Source organism: Amblyomma maculatum, chromosome 10, assembly GCF_055883805.1.
Source record: "Amblyomma maculatum isolate TAMU_Amacu chromosome 10, ASM5588380v1, whole genome shotgun sequence".
NCBI lineage: Eukaryota > Metazoa > Arthropoda > Arachnida > Ixodida > Ixodidae > Amblyomma > Amblyomma maculatum.
The window spans coordinates 13,317,223-13,340,344 of record NC_139353.1 but is presented as its reverse complement, the minus strand read 5'-3'; the positions used below and the strand labels follow the sequence as shown (position 1 = coordinate 13,340,344).

General features: G+C 45.6%; 1 pseudogene across 1 annotated transcript in view; it reads left to right on the top strand.

Annotated features, from left to right (window-relative positions):
- The window catches only part of LOC146175636 (homeobox protein Meis1-like), a 326,682-nt pseudogene that overhangs the window by 5,788 nt on the left and 297,772 nt on the right, over window positions 1-23,122 (top strand). The gene's annotated exons all lie outside the window — the stretch shown is intronic.

Here is a 23,122-nt window from a genome sequence, read left to right as displayed (position 1 = left end):
GCTTTCACCGGTCTCGATAGCAGACCAGCAGTGCGCGCTCACACGTATACGGCCGTACCATTTTCGGCTGATGCCTTCCTGCTGACCGCATTGCGTAGCAGCGAACTCAGGAATCCATTGCGAGGCTCTCCCGTTCTCCTCCGTTCCTTATCGTCCCGCGAGACGGAGTGTTGACGGGGCCCTTGCATGGTGCGATTGTGTTGCTCTCGCCAACACCGTGCTTCTGCATGCTGTCCACATTTCCCCCTCGTTTTTTCGCACGGACCGCTCATCGAGTGGTTTTGGACTAAGACGAGGCCATGCAGTTGGGGCGCAAAACGCCCTTCAAAGTGCCGGTCTATATCCCCGTCTGTTACTTTCGTGTGGCCCTCTGTTATGGAGTTCAACCTCTGCCCCAGTCTGCGCTCCCTTCTGTCCTGACATTACATGGCTGCTTCTGGTGAACCTCGGAAGTCCAGCTGCTTTACGCGACGTCACTTTTAATTGTAAGTCAGCTGTGGAATTTTATACTATTGTGTTTATGCGCATGTTGATGGGAAGGCTCTCATTCGATTCTGATGCGCATTCTCTTTTAATTTCTTTTGCGCTTTGATAAAGTAGTCAAAACTGCCATAGAAAACAAATTGGCTGCGTTTTTTAAAAATAAATTGCAACTAAAACACAACGCTCCTGAGGGGAAATCTTTGGATATATTTTTAATTATGGTGCTATTCTACAACACGCGAAGCTCATGAATTGCTTCCCAGAATTTGTCCAACATTCCTTGGTGCAGTTCTGAATAGTTTTCTCTGAATTAGTTCTATTCTGATGCGCCTACTGTACCAGATCTGCTTTACTGTGGTGAACCCATCTGTTCTGAAATCGAGATCCTAATATATCCTATCTGGCTTAAATTTTCTCAACTCCGGTGATGATATGAGCCTGCTCTTTTAAGCGACTTTGTGGCTGACTGCCATCATCAGTATCTTTTTACTTCTGGTTTAGAATATTTTTTCACCTTAACTATTGAACACTTTTGATACTCCGTCTTATATGGTAATGCGTATAACGTTCTTTAACGTTTTTACTGCAATGGATTTGACTCCTATACTGTTTTTAGTGGTTGCAAAGCTTGCCGCATCACTCGCTTTTGCTAAAGGCAAACGGGCGCACATCCGTCACCATTTAACCTTTCGGTGCAAAAATAGCGTTCGTTGATACACCTACCATGCCTCATTTAAGATATGGGCTGAATAACAAAGGAAGTAATTAAGTCATGAGAAATGCCACCGTTTGGAAAGACCTGTGCTTGTTGGAAAAACTGCTCACTGTTAAGTTTCTTATAATGTAAACATTGAAAACAGCGCTCGAAATGCAATTAAGAAATGCCGCTGTGTGCTTTTTTTTTTTTTTACACTAGCGTATTCATATACTGCGTTTTTAAGGGTGATCATGTTTTGTGGAAAAAGTGCCTGTTTGTGCTACGACTATATTGATCAGTTTCTTAATGCTGCGAAGCTCAGAACCAGCTGTATATAGCGGAATGTATTTTTAATTAATTAATTTATTTGCGTCATATATGCTATAATGTACTGTTGCGCCATACTCAACTCGCAGTTAAGTAATAATCTTATCAAAAGCATACATGCACAAAGCTAATTGATGAACGCAATTAGTTCCAGGTTTATAAATAAAAAGTATGCAGATCAATCGTAGTTTCGGGTTCTGTGCTTGCGTAGATCTGTGCAGATTATCGGCGGCGCAAGTGAGCATTAAGTCTCCGCTTAGACGCCTTAGGTAACGCCTATGGAAATCGACTAACTTGTTTAATTCTCCAGGCGGTACTTTCTTCAGCCGGACTGGAACTGTAGACTATAGGTACGCACTGTTTATGCTTTGAAAGTATGCATTTTGGTAAGAAGACTGCACACCATTATATCATGCTGGTGATCTTTTGGTCTACTTCAAAATGAACCCCTTGAACGTGCTTGCTCTGCAATATATGCAATCATAAAGCGTTTTATTCATCCCTCTACAAGAGGCCATATATGCCAGCTAAAAGTGGGTTCTGGTGTCGCTTATACGGAGGGCTTTTCGATCATCAGCTTGGTTTATTGCGAGTTTGGCTAGTGCATTAGGAACCCTGGCGCATATTTACGGCACAGCCGTTGCAAAAACTCTATAATGGATAGTCTATGGTTGGTCTGCGTACTGTCTATGGAAATTTTAGCAAAGGTAAATGAAGGGGAATTTGTATCTTTCGGGTGTCTTCAATTCTTGGTGTGTCCCCCCATCTTTCCCGTCGTCTTCGATAATGGCCGGCTAGGCGCTGTAGATGTTGCACAGACACACAGATAAGCTGTTGCGTCTCAATGCATGCCCTCTTTTTCTCTGTGCCAGCTGTTTCCGATTTCGTGCTTTTGACGCGCTAATCCCCTCCTCTCCCTGTCTCCATGCCCACAGCTTCCACGTTGCTAGAGCCGCAAGCATGCAGTCGCCTTCGTCTAAAAATAGTTTCTAGCAAAAAACAAAAGAAAAAAAGCTAACACAACGAAGAGTGGCGAGAGACGAAACGTGCCTCATTTACAGGCGCCGCCTCGCCGTATATACAACAAACGCGTTTCGAATGACTTTCCAGTTCCACGTAGACACGCGCGCGCATTACTCCGTGCTTTGCTCGGCGCCGCCGGTGTCTTGCAACTCTTTTACACCCACATACAGCTCCCATGTCGAAGCCGCCATAGCGCGAGGCAAGTGAAAGCAACTTCCCCTCGCTGCCGGCGCTCGGCAATTCCACTCCAAACGAGGCTGTCATTACCGGACGACCGGAGCTGTAATACAGCCACATGCAACTGCTTCGTCTCAAACGTTTTTGCGAAGGAGAGAAATATGTCTGTGTGTAACGGTACAGGTTATAACAAAAGGAAGAGCGGGAAAAAATGCATGCTACCAGCACGGTCGAGCAGGCACTAGTCTACCCTCCTCGCCCCGTGCGTTCATTTTCTTCCCCTCACCCCGCCGTGTACGTATGTGTATACCAAATGCGATGCTTGTCGCTTTTCAATTAAAAGCGACCCTTGATTTGTGGTGTACGCACACTCGTCGTGCGTGTAGGGCCGTTGCTCGCAGCAATTTGGCTGACGATGTTTGCAGAAAGGGGGAACGAAGGGGCAGAGTGGCGGATTGTGGTGGATGCGGTGTGCTTGCTGTGTATTCATGGGCAGGTTGTGGAACTTTCTTTCATGCATCGTTTTTGTAAACGGCGATGGGGTATGTTTGCGGCCCAGTGCTCACAAATCTGCCCTATACGATGCTTTTTTTTTTTTTTTTTTTTTTTATGCTGCCGTTATTAATGATTGGATGCAGAAAATGTTTCCTAGTGGATTTTATTTATTTTTATTTTTGTTATCTGCGTGTATGGGAACGCGGTTCACCACATGGAATTCAGCAGCACTAATAAATAGTTTGCAATTGATCTTTTCTTTATTATTCTGAAGTTTCGATTTCTGTTTTGCTGCCGGACGCACATAAAGGCAGGAATGCGCTCACCGCTTTGTAGTTTTAATTCACGCAAACATTTACGACGTGCTGCTGCGGAAGCTAGATTGACCGCGACTGGACAAAGAGATTTTATATTGAATTTTGTGGTCACCTTGGACGCCGGAAGCATCGTTCGGTATAACTTGAAACCGAAAGCAAAAATTTGTGACAGCAAAAAAACAAAATATATATATATATATATATATATATATATATATATATATATATATATATATATATATTATTTAATACAAATCTAAATGAGTTCAGGCGAATTTCGCACGGTGATCCATCTTTGGTAATGTTGTGCGGATATTTCCAAGGGAGAAATAAACTAAGGAAATGTTTGTGCCTTCACCCCTTTATAAGTGCGCACACCTTCAAGTTAGCCCTAGAAATGGGAGGAGGGGGAATCTATAGCACGCCTCTTCGGAATATTTCTGCTCCCCTAAAGATGTGAAACATCGGGCAAGAAAAACTTAATACACTGAGTGGAACATATATATTATATATATGTTCCACTCAGTGTATTAAGTTTTGTGAAACATCGGGCAAGAAAAACTTAATACACTGAGTGGAACATATATATATATATATATATATATATATATATATATATATATATATATATATATATATATATATATATATATATATATATATCGGAACATCAATGCAATGCGGTGAGAATAGCTGCGCAATCGATTACAAAGAATACGCGGTAGGACCTTGAGGCGGAACATATATATATATATATATATATATGTATATATATATATATATATATGTTCCACTCAGTGTATTAAGTTTTTCTTGCCCGATGTTTCACATCTTTAGGGGAGCAGAAATATTACGAAGAGGCGTGCTATAGATTCCCCCTCCTCCCATTTCTAGGGCTAACTTGAAGGTGTGCGCACTTATATATATATATATATATATATATATATATATATATATATATATATATATATATATATATATATATAGACATGGATTGCTTGTTACTAATGGGCCAGAGTTAAATTCAAACAGGATGTCACACAGCTTTCCCGATTATCTATTTTATTCCAACAGTTTCGGACGGTGGACCGTCCTTCTTCAAGGTAGAATTCTCAATTTTACCTTGAAGAAGGACGGTCCACCGTCCGTAACTGTTGGAATAAAATAGATAATCGGGAAAGTTGTGTGACATCCTGTTTATATATATATATATATATATATATATATATATATATATATATATATATATATATATATATATATATATATATATATATATACGGTGGAGCTTTATACTGTTATCGAAATTATTTGGGAGAAGGATATAGCCCTTACAGTGTTGGACAAAATTTCTCTGACAGCAGTTTCGGCTATCCGGAACCCAGATGACCGGCTTTTGAGGTCACTCGCTGCATATATACTAAATATTCCGATGGAAATACTCCATCTGAAAGTTTCATCCGACGTGATGCTTGTACATTAGCGGGTGATGATTTTCGCTGTTGGCGCAGTTTCCATCCCACTGTACGCGTGTTTATTTTCATCGCTTTAAGACATTTACAAAAGAGTCTTTTTTGATAATTTCGGTAACAGTTTTGTTTCTCATAGATTTTGTTGTGATTTGCGTATTTTAGCTGCCACAGCTGGTAACGACGAAATTCTATAAATTGAAAGCTTTTGGTCACACAAATTCGTTGCTGGATAATTAGGCGTGGCGTTGTTGAGCGGCTGGTATTCGAGTTTCAATTTGCCAGCCGATAGAAGAGTGCGATAGAGTTACAGCCGGGAAGCAAAGTTGGATTGTAGTCGATTGAGCAATACTCATAACCACTGTGGCCATGCAATCACACACACACACAAAAAAAAAAAAAACAGGTTATCGCTTACTCTGTAACCTGATACCCCGAATGTTTGAACGTTAACCTCTAGAGATTTTAAACGACCTGCTCAGGAAGTCTAAAAATTGCAGGCTGCAGAGCGACATTCTTTGCTGTGACAAAATGTCTGAGAATATATGCTATGCTGCCAGTCACTCTGTGACGAGGATCACGGAGTCCGTTTTCGGTCTTAATTCGACCAGTTTGGATCGACGGAAGGGAAAAAAAAAAAAAAAGTTAAACGTGTACTACATTTACAGCAATAAACACGTCATTTCCTGCCTTATAGTCATTGACATAAAAAAGAGGCATGGAATTTATTTTACTAATACGTCTAATTCGATGAAGTGGTCCTCATTGTGTCTCTAGAAGAGAAACCGAAGGAAAAAGCAATATACGAGCGAATATTGTGAGCTGTCTGCCGTTATTGATGAGCTGCGTTGTAACATGGGGCTAATGAGCAGTGGAAAACGTTATTTTCAGTCTTTCACGGATGGCTACAGCGGTTCTTGAAGGGCATAACTAATTACCTATGACATGTGTAAATTGCTAGGGATTGCTGAAAATCCTGGCCTCAATGTATTATCGCTGAGTGCATGGTGACGCTACGTGGTAGTTGAAGGGATGCTTTTTTTTTTTTTGGTGGTAATCGACATGAACAGAGCTCCTCAGGCTCACCTCAGAGAGTTCACAGAAAACTGAGACCTCCAGTGGAACAATGGCGCTCAATAAGCGAGAGGCATACCATCGTTATCGAAAGTGTCTCTGTCTACCTGACATCGAGTCACCTGTTTGCTGGTAACTGGATGTCAATTTGATTGATACCACTTCCTGTTCCAGCATTTCAACGAATCAGCTGACTCGAAGTCAGGGAGATAGCGACACTTGCGATAACGACGCAAACTCGGAATACGGACCCAGAGGACACGGTCGCCGCGGAAAACATCTAAACGAAACAAAAAATAGCAGAACAAAACGTGTCCTTTGCTTGCGTCCTCAGAAAGCATGTACAATTTTCGGATAAAAAGCTTTAGACGTTAAACTATCCTTGAAACAATTTTCAGGAGTTCACACACTCGTGAAGCAACCGCAGTCGCTGCTGCCACTTCGATTTCGGCTAGTTTCCGCGCTTGGTAATGGCTTCTTGTTATTCAATGGTATCGGCAACCTGCCTGGCACGCCTGCGGTTCCTGCCTTTAGAGAGACGGCGTATGTGTATCACGTGTTTACCTAGGTTAAATGAAGATGCGGCGCAGATGGATCTTCATGAAGACGCACGATGTTTGCCGCACAGCGCGATAGTGTGTTGCAGTTTTACACTAGGCGTGATCAGCTGCTGCGGTAGCATAGTGTGTTTTGTGCCTGGGCACGACGATGATGATGTTTGCTTCACAGCGCGAAATGAAACAACATAAACCGCACGACTACGTGGCGCCACCTCGGGAACGCATGAGGTACTATGTGCAGGAGTAACGCGGACTACCGTGAAACATTCAAATGAACGCAGTAGAGCTAACGCTTGAAATATCTCATAATGAGATAGAACCGCTGCTTTCTCTCGCCGCGGACAATTGACGGCGCGCGGCATGATGACGCGGAATGACGACATGGTATCATCGTTCTATAATGGCATGGGGGGGGGGGGGGGGGGGGGGATGACGTGACATACTGCGTTTAGAATGCACAATACATAACGCATGCGTAATGCATTTCATGCAAGTGCCCTGTCTGAGTCGGCACGTATAAGATAGTGCGCTGAGTGGTGACATTGGCTGAGCACTGGCGTGCTGAAAATGCTGCAACACTACACACAAAGATTGGTATATATTACGGCTCGATCAATCGTATGAATATACTCAGGCGTTTCACGTGCCATTCAACGCGATGTCTTCGGAGTGGTTTCTTATAAAATGCGACATTTCTGACAGGCGGCGAAGGATGCTCCCGCCTTTCGTGACGCGTGTAGAAATGATGTGCTGTCAACGGGCCTGTCATCTTGCCTACTCGTTTGTATTTGTCTCGCTTTGCGTTGACGAAGTTGGCAAACCTATACTCTCACTCTTACGAGCACAGCTATCCATTATAACGACAGGCACTAGATATTTTATAAAATGGAAATTTTTGCTAAATGCTACGCTGTCCCTTGCTGAAAGATCATGTCCTGCTTTTGTTTCTTTTCGTTCGCCTCGGATCATATATCTTTCCCCTAAATGCCCCTGACCATTGAATGAAACAAACCCCACCTCAATCATAGACATATTACAGCGACTATATACTCCCCATTTATTTGCATGCTTTCTTCTCTGTATGTAGTAACGCATGAAACACTATAGAACGCGCAATCCAGCGCGTGGTATTCACTTATCCGTTAAGTAAAGGACAGATTCGAATTTCTGCTCTTGTCATCTTTCGGGTTCGTCAACCGAACGATGGCTGTGCCTTGTAAGAGGTGCTTATGCCACATGAGCCATGAAGAGGGAAATATAACCGCTGTTAGGTAAGGAAAATTGTTGTCATATAATCGCTGTTAGGTAAGGAAAATTGTTGTCATTCGAGCTTTTCAATTAGGATGACTTAGGCATCGCAGTGAGGTTAACACTACGTATCAGCGATTACAACGTAGCGTATTCCAAATCTCGTGTTACCTAATCAGCCCTTACAAGTCACAGCCAACGTTCGGTTGATGAAATCAAAACCGGAACAACATCGAAAAGGGATTCATTTATGAAACACTTAGATGTCGTAGGGGGAATACCACGATATGATTCATGTATTACGAACTCTTGTGCACCATTTGAAAGAAGAAAATGCAGAAATAAAAATTTGTTGTTTGCTCGTTTAATAAGAAAAGAGCGTGCGCTTCAAAGCTGACGTCTTTCAAATTTTGTTTATAGCATAGACAGCATAAACCCATTGTTCTCATTGTTTCGACAAATAACATATTCCTCTTATAAGACTGGTGAGAAATACGCACAGTCTTGGCCAAAAGTCTTGAATCCAAACGATTTTCGTCTCAGCCGCAAAATGACGCCATAGGCACCATTAAATATCATGCAAAAGGCCGTGAAATTCTAGAAGGCGGTTTACTACTGCGATATGAAGCATCTCTCAGCATTTTTGCGCCCTCTGGTTTCGGTGGTGCCGCGACGGCTGCATTTTGTGGCTGAGACATCAATCCTTTGGATTCAAGACTTTTGACCAAGACTACACATTGTCATTCATTATAGTGGTAATTACGCTTCTTACTTCTTAAACGTAACTGTACACTGTCATGTCTTAGGGCGATTGAGACCGAACCGGCCTGCTGCTGTTCTTACTTAGGGCAGGTAGTGACCGCAGATCTGCACCATGATAATGAAACAATTAAAAGAATAAGAATTTGGTTGATGTATGCACACTCCTAGACAACGACATACAGTCTACAAATGTTCCCCAGCAGAAAGTGTACAACAGCTGTATATTGTCGGTATACTTACTCGGGCAGAAATGTGGAGTCCAACGAAAAGGGTTCTAAACTTATGTTGCGAACAACGCATGTAGCTTTTTTACGGAAGAGAAAATGATAGGTACAACGATAAGCGACTGGAAGAGAGTAGAGTGGACGGGGGAACAAGCGAAAGATACATAACATTCTTGTCGAAATCAAGAAGAAGAAATTGGCATGGGCAGTGCATGTAATGCGAAGGACATATGACCAATGGTCCTTAAGGGTAACAGCTTCAATCCCAAAAGAACATGAGCGTATATATAAGGCAGAAGGCGATAGAAAATTAGTTAGCCAGGTGAGATTAGGGAGTTTGCTAGAACGATGCGTTCGCGCAGCCGGCAGAGGACTGATGAGTTAACCGCTGATATATATAGCGGACGTTATTATCCTTCAGTGGGCGCGTTTAGGCTGCTTCTGCTGCCGCTGATGGTGATGCTTTAAAAATCGTAGCAATTCTGTCAAGTTTCACAAGGGGAGAAAACGGACGCATCTTGTACCTGCTTTGGGATGCTTGATTACACAATGTAGTTATGCGTGCAAGTGCAACATATGTTCTCTGTATGTTCCAGTATTAACAATCGGTGTTGCAACAGGATGCCAATGTGTCCAGCACGCTGCATTTAATGATTAGGTTTATATACTCATTCTGTTTGCCTCCTTCGCCATGGTATTCGCTACAGCAAATACAAGCCCTCAGGTCTGCTTCCATGTGGCGGCCGCATTTCAGTGACAGAGTGCAGATGCATGTATACCACGCAAAATAAGCCTACATAATGATGAAATTAATCCTGTGCCTTACGCTGCGGTGTAGTATCGAGCTCACGGGATTGCAGGGACAATTGAAAATCAGTGATTATATAAGCTTAACATGTAAACTGGGGGTGGTAGTGTATAATTCGTCCGAGACCGGTACGCGTGCGAACCGTCTTTCACCTTTTTGGTTTCGTGTGCTTTAGCTCCTTTTGAATGGCTCTTTGAATGCCTTCTTGCGCACATGGAGTTAAAAGCTCTTCTAGATGGTCACTCGTGGACTTCGTTAAATCGACGCCCATTGTAGCCGTTAACTTTGCACTAAGACACCTATGGGATAGAGAAGACTCTTTTGATTGGAACTCGCTTCATTCGAACTTGCGGCTTTTTCGCAAACTCGCTTCGGCCCCTAAACAACATCGAGTGTGGCAAATAGGCATCTTTTAGCTCGAACAAATTCTTCGTCTTCGAACTCGAAGAGTAGACTTATAATATTAGGCTCTGCCCAAATGTATGCTTGTTTTGAGGCGTATGTTGGTAACAGCTGCATCGTTAGGCGCGCCGAGCAATCTGGCCTCCATGAAAACTGCCCAGATGAATCAACCAGAGCGAGGGGAAACTGAGCCGAACACTACCTAATGGAACACATTCATATTCCTGGAATGACAATTGAAACAGCTTTATCTTCTTTTTTTTTTTTTTTTTTTTTTTTTGCTCACGCATGTATCCGCTTCGACGTATAGGTGGAGATTTGCTTTTCGATTTAATATACGCACGCACGCTACGGTATACATCCTGAGCTCTGAGAGCTTCAACATAGAGGGCCCGTCAACCTCCGGCTTGTCTGGTCTCGCTGTCGCTTAGATTAATCAGACTTCGGTGTGGGCAACATCCGGGCTCTTATGAAAGCTCCGCGGGAAAACTTCGCGAATCAGAAAGAAAAAGAAGCCTTGGTTTTCGGTCTCTGCTGCGTCAAGCCCATTAGAGCACGGCGTTGTATGAGCTTGTTGCCCTATGGGGCGCGAACGATCTATACGCCCATAAATTTGACAGCGTCGGTGCATTTTGTCAACCGTTTCCTGTACACTGAGGCCCGCGTGTGGCGCTTATGGACTTCACCTGGACCACTGTATACTGATAGTAAAACCATGACGGATGGTTTGCGCGAACACATAATTCGTCCCGCAGTCGGGGGTTTGAAAAACAGCGTGCCACAACCACGTCCGCGGTACACGGATGTGTTATATGGAACATTAACGAGTGACTGTTACAGTGTATGTCGATTAGGATTCCGGGATATGTTGTCATAAATTTCAGCTTTACGATTTTAGCCTACACGCAAGCGCCTTATAATACCATTCTCACGTGTAATAATTGTCTTATGTTTACTCCTTTTACCTTCGTAACACTTAAACCTGATTTGCAAGCCTTATAAAATAAATACGTCGATGCTCATTTAACCCCTTTATGCAGGTGGTTTGACAGCACAAGGTCCAGCACTCGCATGGAATAGCTTACTGGTTGTCTTGAAGTACTGGACGTTCATTCCTCTAATTGAACTCTCCCGACCTATCAATTACCTTCGTAGGTTTAAGCTGCGGGTTAGGTTACAACGCAGCATGCACTCAACTGAAGGCAGCAGCACGGGCTGGAAGCAAATGACCACTTCATATGATTGCAAATGTTTGAGACGTCCGTGGAACGTCCCGGAAATGTCCTGGCATTAAGTTCCCCCTTCGGGCACATATATGTAATATGCCAGAGCTGAGTCAACTGGACACATATCCATGTGATTCCCGCGCTCTGATGAGAGCCGCCTTCTGCCAGGAAGTTATGGCCTTTCTTGCACGCATGTCCGTAGTCCGTCCCGCGCGGAACATTTCGTGGCGTTGTCTGGCCGGCGGTTGGTTTGTCCGTCTGGCGTTCGGTCGTATCTCGGCTTTATAGTACCCAACGGGGCAGAGCGATACGAACGACTCTCGAAGCCGATGGCGGGGGACAGAGAGAGGAGGAATGCGGGTAACTTAGCGCACACGTCTGCCTAGAGGCGGGGGAGGGGGAAAGCGGAGAGCAGGTAGCGTCGCAAAAAGCCGGCAATAGCCAGCAAGCTCCGCCGAGCCGAGCGCCGTAGACGTTCGCCATGATTTATGGCGATACCCCGGTTCGTGATTTATGTGCCGGCGTGTTATTTCTTTTCTCTCTTGTCTCGCTCGCTCTCTCTCTCCCCCTTGTACTCCGTGGGACCTGCCTTCCTCCCGCCCTCGTCTGCTGTCCGTGTCCGTCACGTCTGGAGTGATAGAGCCGACTCTTTTTCGCTTCCGAAAACCTTTGGCGGCGCGGCGGTTTCGGTGTGTGGAATGGAGGGAAGGGATGGTCGTAGGGAGGGAGAGGGGCAAGGAAGAGGATGTTGAAGAAGGTATGCGAGGGCATTCGTAATTACCCCACATTTGCCACTTTTGGCATGCGCGTCTGTTGCTGCTGCACAGTTAACCAAAGAGGACGTGTTGCGCATGACAGGTCTGGAAAAACGGCCTTTCTCTTTGGCTCCGCCCGCCATGTATGTATATATATACACTCAGGCACATAGATACAGAAGAGTAACCACACACGCGGTTACTTTGTTGTGTTGGCCGGGCACGTTGCTCACGCCCGCTGGTGTTGCGCTGTTAAGGGTTGTTGCCGTCGTGCTGAATGGCTCTCTGCCCGCTCGTCGGCACAACGGATGCTCAATTGAGATGTATGGGCTTCGCGTGCGTGCGTGTGTTTGTGAACGTTTGTTTGTGAGCGTTCGCACTTACGGGTTCAAACGGGCAGGAAGGAAGGTCACGCAGATTGTAAGCGATCATTGCTGGCAGCAGCGATGCCAAGGCTGGGTTTGAAAGGCATGCATGATGCTCTGCGTTGTCGACGAGACACGGTTTCTTGCGTCACGTGAATAGTGTCGAAACGTGGTCAAACCATCCCCGCACTATGTTCTCCGAGGCACCTAGTGGGGAACGCAACTCGCGTGCATAAGGCGGTGCGGTGCGGTGCACCGCGTTGATTGCAGGTTACCTTGAAAGCGGAGCTCCTTGTAAAAGATTGATGAAGGTGCTGGGGTAATGTCGTTCTAAAGTTTTCAGCTGTGCACCTTTTCGTTGCTTCGATTTTTCGGCGTTTAGTGCTTCATGTGTGGTATTTTGTACGCGATTGTTACGTCAGCTTTTGCTGCTACTCATGCCGCAAGCGTTCAGTGTTTAACATTCTATAAACTGTGGGTTAGAAATGCGGTACACGACCCTTGCTTAATGTTACTGAGATTGCAGCGCACCTGAAAATTTGCATGTCTACGATTCCTTTTAACGAATACTTGATAACTAGTAAAACATGCATATTCGTTTACATGATCCCTGTATACACGGACTCGGCAGAGTCGGGTCGAGTTAAGTCTGTCAAGTAAAAAACCAGTTGTCGGGTTGATGTATATGAAATCGGGTCGAGTAAAATAGGCGCGGAGCGGGTCGCATTAACTCACTTGCAGGGGTTAGATTAACTCGCTTCACCCGCTTGTCTAAAAGCATGCAGACGCTGTCGAGTCAGGGAGTCGAGTTATGGCGAACTCTGGGATCAAAAAGCCTCTGGAGCGGCGAGGAGCGTCAGCGAAGTTGAATGCTTTTTAGCCCTCATCAACGATAAAAAATAATAATCGAAACTCCCGGTAGTAAAAGGTAACGGAATCAAATACGAGTAAGAAACTTGCACAATAACTTCGAATCTCGACGCTATGCGCCGCTGCGATACTTACTCGCTAGAAAGCGAGTTCATGTAGACACCAACCGGGTCGAGTAATGGTGACCTCGCTTACTCGACGCCGACTCGATCCGGTGCTGTGGAGTACATGTATACAGGGCAACGGCTGTCATCGAGGCTGCAGAAGTTTTGTTCGAACGCCTCGTGGTATTTTGCTTCCTATAGCGCGTTCACAAAGCTTCATCAAGAGAATCAAAATGCGTCAATGAACGAGTTTGGTTCTGAATGCACAAACAACTTTTTCATTGACAAAGCTATAGCGAACTTTCTCACTTCCTTCAGTTTGTTTTCCCGAAGCTGTGCATGAGCGGAATCCAATAGGAATGCTCAATGGAGCGTTGTCCAACTCGACTGACCACAAACTTGCTTTCCAAAAGGGACTTCTGTGCTACGTCAGCGCACGTGCAACTCAACCATCCTGTGAGTCCGACCGGACCTACAGCATTGTCCCACTTCGCGAATCAGAGAGAGAGATAGAGAGAGAGAGACAGAGAATGTGTACTTGGCTATTTTTCGATAAAATAGCCACGTACACACCCTTTTTCTTTTTGTTCCCATTCAGAAGGGGAAGCGGGAGGTGGGAGAGCTAAGGAAAAAATCCCAGCGGTTAGCCGCGGAATCGTACTCGGTGTTGAAAGCCCGGATTAGCGTCATCCACCCACCCAGGTTTCATGCTTTGCGCTTTCGGTCTTCGAACAACTGTAGCTTTGGCTGGTACTTTCCATTTCCTTTCGTATCGGCCTCCGGATTTCTTGCTTGGGGAGGCCAGCACAGCTTGGTCGCTTGTTGTGGGGCTCGTCGTATTTGTGGTGCACTTTTCCAGCTGACAACTCTTCGACACACACAAAAAAAAAAAGGGGGGGGGGGGGTTAGACTGTGTGGGTGCGTTCGTTCGTACCGCAATTCCCTTTCACCCGTTTGGTGTCGACAGCTCGTGCTGAGGTAAGGTTTCCCTGTTAATGCGCCTGACGTCAGATCGGACGTGTTGGCCAAAATGCAAATCCGTCTAAGAACTGTGTCACACTCGATCGTTGCTGTAGAGGTATTCTGCACTAGTATACTTAACAAGTAGTTTCTCATTCCGCTATGACTGTAGCGCCATCGGATTGATTATGTGGCCATAGGCTGGCTCATTGGTTAAGTGTGCGAAATTCGTCTGGAGACTTAGTTCTCTGCAGTGGTCACTATCTACTGGGGTCATCTCTGAGCTGCAATTTATAGCGGTTTCTCTAGAGATGATCACGCAACTTCTTTAAGCAGCTTGTAGAATGGGGTACAGAAGTTGCGAGCTCTAATCCTACGTGCTCATCTACCATATTCGTGTGGCTCTCCACTCTACAGCGGCCTTTTGCTGGTGCCTGATTCCACTGACGATACGTCCGCTCGTATAAAAAAAAAATAAAAAAAAATAGGAACTTGAGAAGCAGCCGCTGGCGTAGTTTCAGTTGTTAGTTGTGCGCAAATGATATGCGAATAAAAACACAGGATTAAATTTACAGCGGTAAAAGCCGCGCGCTACAGGGAGTGTTGTGGGACCAGGAGGGACACTAAATACGTCCTCGCCATTTTAGCGGGCGAAATGTCAACTCTGTTTGTTTGTTTGTAAATGTTAACGCCCGTTAATTCGGCACGTCGCTTTAAAGTGCTCCCTTTGGGATGGGTCGGTATGCAGGAAGGTACTTGACGCCCCGCAGTGATAGTACGTTCGCACTCCTGCCGAACGGAAGTCTGGAAGCGTGGGCGAACTTTCGGGCACGTCTAAAGCGATAAGTCAGTGTGTTCGTCACTTAACTTTCTTCGTCTAGAAGCTGCGTGACTCTTCGCTTCCATAGTGTGTTCGCCCACGACGTTCGTCTCGGCGCGGTGAGGCGAGGAGAGTACGAAGTACACTGTAGCCCACGCAGCGGGTGCCCATTTACATGCATATTCCGCGTGTGTTTCCAAGACGCGGAGCGATAAGCCTCGCCGGCTGGATTCCCTGGGATGCTCACTTGGCGGCCGCTGTTCCGCGGTTAGGGGTCGCCCATGTGAAAGCCGCTTGATGCGGGGTGTCTGGTTCGGTAGGGTGAGCAACAAAACAGCACCGCGATGAAAGAGAGCGAAGGGGGAGAGAAAGAGAGGTTATCGCTGCCGATTTTGGGACGCGGGGTGTTTTCATCGCCGGGATAGGTGTCGGATGTCGATGCTTGGAACTCTACGGGGTTTCGAGCGGTCGTGGCAATCGGAGGGAGAAAGGGGGCGAGGGGGGGGGGGGGGGTGTTTCTGTCCTCTACATCTACTTCACTCGCTCATGTTGGGAACATCTGACGAAGAGACGATGAGCGGTCGGTGAGGACGGCTGTGCTGTCCTTTTTGTCACGAGTGCCGGGTTTCTGAGGTCCTTACGCCCCCTGTCCCAGCACCACGCACACTCGCACCGTTGCATATATATTTTTTATTTATTCTGCCACTTCGCCAATGCATGCGTGGGATGAGTAGAGTATGCGCGCGCGTGTGTGTGGACTAGGGAGATGGTGCGAATTGATAGTAGCCGCTTTGAAAACAGTGTTCTCTGTTTGGGTGTCTTATGCTTGGTCGCGCCCATCCTGGCCCTGTATTGGTGAGCTTTCCGCTTTTGGGTTTCCCCTTTTGAGGCGTATCTCTCGGCTGCCGTGATTTTGGACGTGCGACTCGCGAGGTTTTTCGGCTCATATATTCCGTTTTGTTCGGTCTAGTACTGTGAAAACTTCGGCGATTGGCAAGAGGGTAGTGGCTGACTCGGTCTGGAGACGAATGTGGAAGGAGGAGGGGAAAAAAGCAATAATGAAAGTTCAATTTGACACTCCACAAGAGGGCCCTATTACAGGAGCCTGTGAGCAATGGGTTTGGTCACCATCCTGCAAAGCGTCGCTGTTTTAATCTTTCAAGTTAGATAGATAGATGGATTTATTGAAAGGAAAAGGCAGAGTGATTGGCCGGAAATCTTTCAAGTTGCTTGCGTCTTTCGTGTATCGGAAGGCTGCTGCGAGGTACGCCTATAGCATCGAAAATGGACGAGTCTTCAGTGTTAGTTGCATACCTGAAGATTCCAGGCATAATGCATATCATATATTCAAACGCTGTTGTTCTTTCGTCGTGCCTTTCAGAGGGACCAACTTCGATCTTGTCCAGAATTGCGATACTGGAACGCGTTTCAATGTCCTGCTCGGTGCTCGGGCAAAACTAATCCGCGCAATTCACTCGTTCGCTTGGCGTGCGGCCGTCAACTCTAGCGTTCAGCGGCGTCTTGTAAGGCGATATATGGGCGAGAGAATAAAAAGTGTTGGGGCGATCAATTCGATTGGTGCAGACTGAGGAAATAATATAGTAATATATCCTGTCACGCGCCGTAATGTTAGATTTCTATTCGTGCTCGCTTCCTTATTCCATTTCTGCTCAGTCATTCTTAGTGGTTTTCATTTTTGCTGAGTCTTTCTTGGTTCGGCCCTACGCTCTTCACCTCTGCAAGGGGAGAGGCGGACTTTCTGGATCTCACGTCAATCTTAATGCTACCGCATTACAAACAAGCTGTAAAAGAGCGAGATGTTCCCATAGACAAATACAACTCAAGAAAAATGCGACAGATGCCCCTCAAAGGAAGTGATGATGATGTACGAGGTTTTTTTTTTCTTCGAATAAAAGCCGATATACAAGAAGCGTCCCGATCAGAAAAAAAAAAAAAAAAAAAAAAAAAAAAAAAACGCTATAACAGAGCCGCCACCTTTCCACTTTCTCCAACTGTTACTTCCATGACCGCGGCGGCGGTCGCTATTCGATGGAGGTGAAAAGCCTGGCGCCCGTGTTCTGTGCGATGTCAGTGCACGTGAAAGAACCCCAGATGGTCGAAATTTCCGGAGCCTTCCACTATGGCGACCCCCATAGCCTGAGTCGCTTGGAACGTTAAACCCCACCAACCAAACCAAACTTCCATGGCAATTTCGGCAGCGGAGTTGCCTAGACAGTCTCATTTCTTTAGGTATTTGTCCTTTTTCACATCTTGAGCTGTTTCGGCTTTACACCTTTGCCCACATCTAAGCTTAGCACCTAGCGCGAAAAAACGCAGGCAGGTGGCAAACGACAGGCACCATGCCTTGTTTCACTGACCTGTACTGCAATAGAGAACATCGCCAATACCTTCACATCGCTGGGCTATTTCTTCTCGTATCGTCCACGTCCAACAACTTCAATATGTCGTGCACCTTCTGTCCAATGTTTTGGTCGTCCCCTTTCACTATTTACCAACCCCCTATCACCAACTTCTTTGTATTTTTCGTTCAGCTTTGGTGGTTTTTTTTATTATTTTTTTTTTTCAGGGCGTTCTTGTCACTCCGTATATCCATCTCGGCACCATTCTTTTTTGCAATTGAATAAACGTTTCTTCTATTTCTCGCTTTATTTAGGAGCGAGTTTACCAATCTATGCTGGCTGTTCTGCAATTCTTATATTTCTTGTTCTTCCAAGCTTTTTTGTTTTTTTTTTCTTTCCTGGAAACATCCATTCCTATCCTTCAAACTGCTCGAAATATATGTCGGATATCTCTCTTGTATCATTGGTGACCTTTTCTTTGGAGCGTGGGAGTATTTAGTTTTGTTACTGCAATTCTAAGCAGTATCTGCCCCACCACTCCTGTATATATTTTGAATAAGTTATACAGAGTTCTGATATGTGTCCCCTTCCGTTTCTTTTTATTTTTTGTTTACGTATTTCAGTTGCATCTCCATCCCTCGCTGTAATGACCTTGCAGATCGATAGTATATCATCATCATCATCATCCTCAGCCTGACTATACTCACAGTATATACGTCTAACGAATAATTAAGTAGCGATGAAAGGCTATTTGTTTACGTAATGTATTAGTCACTAGTATACACCGAAGGGCGGTTCAAAGCTCGTTTACTATAGGGACACTGGTTATATTCTGCGCACTGCGGAAGTCTCCATCTCGACATGTACAACGCGCAGACAACCGCTATCTGAACCTTCGCTTCATGCAGCGAGATCCCTTCCCGAGTTCGTGCCACTCTCGGAATAGTGATTTTAGACGAGGACGTGTCCGGGATGGTAAACATGCGTGCTATACACAGTCAGCCGTTCGCGAATCACATCTGCTTGACGTCTTGCATCATCACCATCAGCTCACGCGCATCGTTGAAGGAGCACCAGCTCCATATCGACGCAAAATCTGAGACAAGGGGCTTGCAGATGTGCTCGGTGAATTTAAACCAAAAATTAAAGCTTCGGAGGCGCATTTTACGAATATATGTATATTTTTTCTCGCAATTTTATTTTGCTTCGTTGTCTCTGGCCAGCCCTTGGATACCTGTGCCGGCGGCCGATATTGCGTGTGACATCGCGTGATGTCACAATTGTCATGGTATCACCATTCGCAAACACCACTGCCTGCCGCACTCGGTGGTGATGTCATTTAGCAAGCAACAGCTGTTATATAATTGCACGGCTCGCGCGTGTTTCTATATACACGCGAGTGTTGCTATATTTCCAAGGGAAGGAAAGCGTAGCGGGGGGCGGCAGAAGGTTAGGTGGGCGGATGAGATTAAGAAGTTCGCAGGGGTCAAGTGGATGCAGCTAGCACAGAACCGGGTTAAGTGGAGAAATATGGGAGAGGCCTTCGCCCTGCAGTGGGTATAATCAGGCTGATGATGATGATGATGATGATGATGATGTTGCTATGGAGCATGACCTCCAAGATCGGTGCTGCGTGGCGCTGTGAATCAGTTAGAGGCCCGATCACGGTGGCCACTACTGGTGGTTTTGGTACTTGGCTAATGAGCGAGATTAGAGGACGCATAATTATAACCCGGCGCACCTTGGACGTGGTCATTTAGCTGCGGTCTAATTAGTGAAGCAGTCGCAGATCCACCGAATTTATACAGCTGGTAGCGCGATTATAATGCCCAGTGCATTGCGTATAAGTTCCGACAAACTTTTCCACGCGGAAATACATTGCTAACTAGGTAGCTGCAATAGTCATGGCTTTATTTTGCTTTGTATAGGAGCGTGGATTACTTTGTAACACTTCGCTCTTAATAGTCTTGGAAGGTGGCGGATTTTCCTAACGTTTTTTGCGCATGACTCGGGAATAGAAGGCATGACATCTTGGTCGGCCACTTAGATAGCAATAACAGATGCTTATGGTTTAACATGCTAAGGAGGGAACACAGAGAAGCTCTCATCTCCGTTTACTCTGAATGAAGTAGCGTTTTGGACAGAAACAATATCTGACTAGGCTCCGTTTGCTTCCACCTTTCAAAGGCCTGCAGGAATCCCTCGGTCGCTCTGTCGTCTGAGTGAGAAGCGTGCTTCGTCACAATTCTGTGCTCTCCGATCCGCTTTGCACATATCGTGACGTGTTCGCATCATGACTGGCTATTCCTGGAAGCGAGGTATTTTCGCTCTGAACTTCGCAGTGGCGTAACCAGAAATATTTTTCAGGGGGTATTATATGCCGATGGAAAAAAAAAAAAAAAAAAAAAAAAAGAGAAAGAAAAGGAAAGAAAGAGCCTGGGCCCAGACGTTATCGCAGTAATTTTTCTGATTTAAAAAAAAGCCGAAAGGTTTACCGTTTCTGCATAAAAATACGGGTGGCATAGGACTCCGTTGACTTTATTCGTAAAGAACATTTATTCTCTTTTCTCTCTCTCTCTCTCTCTCTCTCTCTCTCTCTCTCTCTCTCTCTCTCTCCAAATATTTTGAATGCAGCGCTCAAAAAATTTCGGGAGGTGTCCTACACCGAACCCGAAAACGGAGTAGGTTCTCACTCACAATGCTTATATGCCGCTGCGCATTACGGTCATATTTTGATCTTAAAGCTCATGGTTATATTGACTGATTGATGATTAGTGCATGGGCATGTATGCGTCGCCGTGCCATTACTGTATCATTTCAACTCTTCTGTAGAGACTACCGAGTGAAACTTCGTTAATAAGGGATCAATGCTGGAGTATTGTTGTCCGCCTTCTCTAGTTCTTGTATTAAATTATTTTGTTTTCTGTATTCTCATCGCTTCCGTATTAAGAATTCTGCCAGCATCTGTTACCTCCCTCTTTTGCTATTTGCTTTTGCAACGAAGGACTTTTCATTTTTATGTATAGATGCGCATAGAAAAGAAGCTAGCATCCTGCTCTTAAGCTGGTTGCTATACTTCACTAGGTTAAAATAATAGTATTAAACCACTACACAAAATTCGGTTTGAGGGGGTACAGTTCAGTAATAAGTGAAAATCACTCCACTCAAACAGGTCTCATTGATGCATTTGCCGAAGTCGCCTGCTCATAACGAAGTCGCCTGCTCATAACCAGTGTGGTGACGTACCAATGTTTAATGCTGTGTACCCAAGAGACCAGATACTTGTTAAGATATGCATAGAAAGGGAAAAAATGTTTACAGAAGTAGCAAAAAGGCATCTCGGGACTAATCCTCCCCCCCCCCCCCCCCCCCCCCCGCCTTTATTTTCGAAAATGTATCGACAACTTTGAAATAAGTCGCGATGGGGAAGTTAAGAACTTAATATTGTGATTGCAGTGATAAGGCTGTGAAGGCGCTCGCACACTAATCGAAGCAAAGCTATCGGTGTCTGCACCGAAGTTGGACAAGAACCGCAACCGAGTGAGCCCAAACCTTGCGAGGAGGAGGTCAGGGGAGGGTGGGAAGAGGGGCAGGGGGGACGCTCAAGTCCTTGAAGGAGCAAACCGCCGACGGAAAAGTGTACATTGTTCTAGGGAGTCCACTTCCCTAGGGGTTCAACACACCCGCGCCGTTCGGAATTTCGTGTGGGCGTTCTCACATCGTCTGTCCTCTGTTAAGCTACCTCGAGCCCAGCCTTTGCGGGCAGACGTTTGTTGACCGGCGTTGAACTCCCGGCTGACTATTATATAAACCTGCTATCCTCGCCGGCTATATATGCAAGCCTGGTGGTCAGACTCAGGCAAGTGTCTGGCTCGCACAACATGGACGCGCCACGGAGCGGGAGGACAGAGAGCGTGTTTTTGCCTCGCTTCTCACGAGCTTCGTCTTCCCGGTAGTGATTGGGTGCTGAACGGGGCAACGTGCCCGCAAGGCGGTTGTTTTGAGAGCCATGGCGCGGTGCTTCTTCTTGCCTGTTGAGGACACAGTGAAGTGGGCATGCTTGCGGGCCGCGTGTATGTGTTCCATGCTTGACCCAACTGTATAAACTGAGACGCTCTTCTCAAGGGCCCCCCCAAGACGATTGTTTATATCCAGCCACTGGGGAAGATCCTATACTTCTTCCCGGCCGGTTTGGTTATTACTGTCTTCTTGCCTTCTTGGCCTGGTCGGGCGTAAACTCTCGACCGTTCGTTCGCGGCGACCGGCTGGAGCCGCGCCAAGGCCCGCCGGAGGGATAATGAAGCGAAAAAGAAGGCGGATAGGAGGAACTGAGCCGTTGATTGACGTCACGCAGCCGACCGGTGACGTCATCGCGGAGGGGTTACCGCGACGCTTCTCGCGCCACGCGCGCCCGCGGCGACACTATAGCGACACGTACTCCACGCGAGCTGGAGGATTACTCCGAGACATAGCAGAGTAACGTAATTCGGAAAAGTAGAAGAGTAACAATGGCGTCACCGCATCTCCTAGGACACGTGTCATGATATAACAATCACCGAAACATCTTCCATCGCCTCCACTGCCTTTCGTAAAGTGACGGAAAAGTATCGATATATATATAAAAAATGTAAACATAAAAATTACTATAAGGGGCTGTTGTCTTTTAACGTGTATGTGAACCTAGAACCCCAACTATGAACAGAACAATTCTATTGGTCTTAGTGTCAGCCGTAAGGAGCAACTTGCATGATTCATGTATACGTGTAAAGACTCTTGTGAAGGATCCGCTCGCACATCGCTTTATTAACCGGTTCTTCAGCCAGTGACAAGTCGCCGTCGTGGTACACATGAGACGAACATGTAGCCTTCACATGACGTCATGTCGCTATATTTTGGAGCAGTGGCGGCAGCTTGCTCGGTGTATATGCGGGAAACTGGCGATAAACGGATTAGCGAAGCATTTGAGCTTTTTCCGTGCTCCCTGGACCTCAAATGGCTGCCTCTGCAACGTCGGTGAAAAATAACAAGAGAAAATTTTGACCAAATATCTTTAAGGTTGTTTTCTTTTATATTTTCTGCTGATGCTTCAGAATTACGCGAAGACGAGAGACCATGATGTCACGACTGCGGCCAACGCATACTATACTGACATCGCCGTCCTGTTGGGAAGTGGTCCAACATATGTGCATTACGCCTGCAGTAGCGTTCCTGCCACTCTGCGCCGATTTTTCGGTAGCCACAGTGGCCCCTTTCACATTTTACAATGCACACACTAATCCCTGATACTTTATTATTCCGTCTTAGATGCAAACCAGTGAATTCTTCCCCAGTGAGCTTTAAATATTTACTGCATGATTATAGAGCACCAGACATCTAATAAAAAAGCTGAGTAAAACAAGATGTGTTACCAAAACTGAAATTTCAGCCCTGAAAGGGCCATCGTTGCATACACAGGAGAGTACCCAACTGTTGCTTGTACATACAGAGCACTCTAATGTATAATTCGTTCTCGCTTAATTCGAACTTCCGGTTTATACGGACTAAAGGCAGTTTATCTCTGACAATCGTATTAAAATAAAGCTTAGCTAAATTCGAA